A 4934-nucleotide genomic window follows, 5' to 3' on the forward strand; every position below is an offset into this window, starting at 1 on the left:
TGCTGCGCTGTCCTCTCCTGATTTAAAGTAAGATTGCAGGACTGACACACTCACACTGAGGCAGGACCTCATTACTGATACCAGAATCCTGCGCGGTCGCTCAGACGGATTTAGTGCGTCGTCTGCATTGAACCAGCAGTTCATTGAACCTGGTTCTTCAGGAGTCAGTAGAGGTGAGACCTTGCTGATCCAGGTGGATCCGAGCCTGGTGGTAAACTTACATAGACTCAATAGCTCCTGATAGGTCAATTATTAGGTCTGTTCAATAGTCAGGGATTATTTCAGGCCCGTCGACCTCAACACTTTACAATTTATCTAATTCTGAGATTTTCAAAAAGAAGTGAGACATTTGGGATTTTCAGAAAAAAGTCTGTATTTAGATATTCTCAAAAAAAGTCAGAATTCTGTGATTTTTAAATATAGTTAGAACAATTCCATCCATCCATCCATCTTCTCCCGCTTATCCGTGGTCGGGTCGTGGAGGTCTCAGTTCCAGCAGAGAGCCCCAAACGTTCCTTTCCCCTCATCAACCAGCTCTGACTGGGGGATCCCAAGGCGCTCCCAGGCCAGAGAAGAGATATAATCCCTCCACCTGGTCCTAGGTCTACCCCTTGGTCTCTTCCCAGCTGGACGTGCCTGGAACACCTCCCTAGGGAGGCGCCCAGGTGGCATCCTAACTAGGTGCCCGAACCACCTCAACTGGCTCCTTTCGACGCCAAGGAGGAGCGGTTCAACTCCGAGTCCCTCCCGGATGACCGAACTTCTCACCTTATCCCTAAGGGAGACACCAGCCACCCTGCGGAGAAAACCCATCTCGGCCGCTTGTACCAGCGATCTCGTTCTTTCGGTCAGGACCCATCCTTCATGACCATAGGTGAGGGTAGGAAGGGAAATGGCCCGGTAGACAGAGAGCTTTGCCTTCTGGCTCAGCTCCCTTTTCGTCACTACGGTGCGGTAAAGCGACTGCAGTACCGCTCCCCCTGCTCCGACCCATCTCACGCTCCATTGTTCCCTCACTCGAGAACAAGACCCTGAGATACTTGAACTCCTTCACTTGGGGTAAGGACTCATTCCCTACTTGGAGTGGACAGTCCATCGGTTTCCTGCTGAGAACCATGGCCTCAGATTTGGAGGTGCTGATCCTCATCCCAGCCGCTTCACACTCGGTGGTGAACCGATCCAGTGAGTGCTGAAGGTCGCAGACCGATGAAGCCATCAGAACCACATCATCTGCAAAAAGCAGTGGTGCAATCCTTAGTCCACCAAACTGCAGACCCCCTCCCCCACGACTACGCCTCGAAATCCTTCCATGTATATTACAAACAGGATTGGTGACAAAGCGCGGCCCTGGCGGAGGCCAACCCTCACCTGAAATGGGTCCGACTTACTGCCGAGGACCCGGACACAGCTCTCGCTTTGGGAGTACAGAGATTGGATGGCCCTGAGTAGAGACCCCCTCCCCCCATACTCCCGCAGCACCTCCCACAGTGACTCCCTGGGAACCCGGTCATACGCCTTCTCCAAGTCTACAAAACACATGGATAAGCGTACAAGCGTAGAACAATTCCAAATGTTGTGATTTTGGGAGACCGCTAGGGGCGTCTAATGGAGCAGACGGATCTAACAGGAGGGCCTGAGACTTGATAATAAAACCATTAATATTCCGCAATTTTATTTTCTAACTCGACCAAAACTTGACTGGTGTCAGATTAAAGCCATTTGGTATCTGCTGTTGGGATATATGTGCAGCCAGCATGCCTCCAAAGGTGAACAAGACGACTGAGAGTTTAACAGTAACACAGGTGAGGCTAACGATCAACACAACATGCTGGAGGACACCCGCAGAATTGTGAGGGAATTTCAAGATGAAGTTTCCTTGCTTACCTTATCTTACCTTGTCTCACCTGTTAGGGTGAGCAGGTGTCCCGCGCTGCACGGCATTCTTATCATTCGTCCCACACATTTAGCCGATATCCCGCATTTGATTGACAGTCGCCCGTCTTAAACAAGGCTTTTATCCAAAGGTGTTGAGAAAACAAGAGAGAGCGATCACCATTAGCTGAGGCCCCGGCCCCACGAGGACGCATACGGCTAAACGCATAGGATTAACGCAAACGCAATGGGGGCCGAGGGAACCGGGCAGAGTTTTTCGCCAGTCAACGTGTATTAAAGTTTTAATCTTCCGGACAAAATTATAAAAGTGCCGGTCAAAGGTCTTCTTTGTTATTTATTGAGCTTTAAAGCAAAAGAATAACGAATCTATATAATATAATAATATAATACATGGAGCCTCTCTTTTTCCTCCCTCTCTTCGGACAGTGTCAGTGTCTGTCTCCAGCAGCAGCTGATCCAGTAATTAGACCCTCCAGAAAAACGCGATTCTGCGATCGCAGAATTTACCGCATAATCAGCAAAATGGCGCAGATTTTTAAAAGGCCGCATATTAATCAAAAGGCCGCATAATCCCCGCATTTTTCCACACATAGTTGAGAAGAAAAAAAAGTTAACTCGTCTTGACGTGACGTCATCAGCTCGCGCATCACAGAATGTAAACAACACTGTATAGAGCTCATTTACCAACGAACATTTCTACTAAAGACCAGGCAAAAAGTGGGGGGAAACTATTCTGCTCCCCGTGCAACTGTGTGTTGGAGCATAAGAGGAAATCGACGGGGACGACCCACTTTGATTCATTCAAACATTCGAAAATGCTTTCTGCTGCTGCGGACAAGAAAGCCATTCAACTCACGTTCAGCGAGGCATCAACCTCCAAAACCCTTTCGAGGGCTACAAGAAACGAAGTGAGTAGCCTACAAGATTGAAGCTGGTCAGATAACGAACGAGTAAATGAAAACAGAATGAGGCGGAGAAGTGTGTGTGTGTGTGTGTGTGTGTGTGTGTGTGTGTGTGGGGGTGTGTGTGTGGGGGGGTGTGTGTGTGTGTGAGATTAAAATAGCCCAATTGCTTTTACAATAAATAAACATTGAATGTGTTTAATTGAATAGTAAAGGGGTTTAACGTTAGTGGCAGGTTGTGTGTGAGAGATAATAAATAAGACAGCCCAATATTTTAAAAAATTGTTATTCTTTTCCCCCGCATATTTAGCATATTTCGCAACTTTCCGCATATTTCGCAACTTCCCGCAATTTCACCGCATAAAATCACATAAAAACCCCGCATGTTTAATCGCATAATCAAGGATTTTAGCCCGCGTTTTTCTGGAGGGTCTAAGTAATGAGTGACCCGGCCGACAGTAAAAATAAACATATTAATAACTAGTTTAGGTAGTTCGAGAGGTAATTAAAATAGCTAAGGGCGATGATCTGACTTGAAGTGTGTGTTTTGCTCCGTTCACCGCTGCATCACAGCGGGAGGAGCTGCAGGTGAGCAGAGCTGCGTGTCTCCGTCCTGTCAGATTAGACTTCACTCGCGTTTATGTCCATATCGAGAGGAAGATAAATAATCTGAATTCAGTGTGCAGTTTACTTTGACGGGCTATTGCCTCATCATTATCAGAAAATGATCGTATAGGGCGCACACACGGAGCCGTTGGACCCCCCCCCCCCCCCCCCCCCCCAGAGCGTTGCGTATGCCGTTCTATCCACCTTGGGACCCGTTATCGTTTCCGCAGTTGTTTACTGTCATATTCGGTCGTCCTCGTGTCGCCGAACGGTCTATATGACACTAAACAGTAACGCAAACGACCGTTGTCGTCCTCCTGGGGCCGGGGCCTGAGTCAGATGTCAATCACTCAACAGAGAAATGTGTTCATGGGTGCAGGCGGTGGAGGGAGATTCCCAGAGAGATATTGTCAGATTTGCCAGATTATTTTTTTAATTGCGCACAGAGGTTAATATGTTTTGAAGTGACGCTTCCCCGAAACTCCTAAGAAACGCCTGGCTCATAAAGAAAACATGGATCTATGGATACATTCCTCCTGAAAGCAGAAGAGATGAGGGACCAGCAGCTGATTCAATGAACAAACAGGTCAGCAGACTGTAAACGAGCTCCGGTCATTTCTTTCTGGTCATAATCATTTGTTATGTTAATTCCATTCAAAACAAATATAACTAATTCCTTCACTTGCATAGTTTGTGCAAACATTAAAACAAAAATAAAGCGTTGTTATTAATATTTATAAGATAATAGTTTAATAGAAATGTTTATTCTTAAGGGTTGGATAGACATTATATATACATCTAACCTAGCTCTTAGCAACGCAGTAACATGTCCTGCATTGTCCCGCATGTGGCTTGTTGGCACCTGCTCACCCCATCTTACCCTGTCTCTTAAGAATACATCATGCTTGTTTCTACTTGTTGTGTGCAGAACCTCCAGCAGGTGGCGGTGTGTGCTCTCTCCTCTCAGAGAGACCTTCATGTTTTATCATCAGCAGGCAGTGATCCATAGAGGTTTCTCAATACTCAAATGTCGTCTCCTAAACTCCTATCCTCGACTCCTCTCCTCGAGACTTGGTGCCGCCCACAGGAGATGCGAGCGGAGGACTGAGGAGGGGAACCAAGGAGAGAGGAGTGGAAGCAGCAGGCGGTTAGAGAAATGAGAACTCCTCTCCTCTGAGCGGTCATTTTAAAGAGACGTCCATTAATGATGACAGGAGGCACAGCAGCCCTCTGATGGACAGATGTGTTCATGACCACTTATATATTTACTTTAATTCATTCACAGTGTGGTGTAATGAGACAATAACAGGCTACAGATGTGGACACACACACACACACACACACACACACACACACACACACACACACACACACACACACACACACACACATATATTCATATAAATATATAGGCTACAATTTCAGAATCAAACAAGTATGAGAGCACTCCCATAATAACGTAACACAATCAGATACTGGATATATCCCCCCCCCCCCCCCCTCTCTCTGGTCGATGAAATGGGGAATTGAAAT

This window comes from Notothenia rossii (genome assembly GCF_949606895.1).
Source record: "Notothenia rossii genome assembly, chromosome: 4".
Taxonomy (NCBI): Eukaryota; Metazoa; Chordata; class Actinopteri; order Perciformes; family Nototheniidae; genus Notothenia; species Notothenia rossii.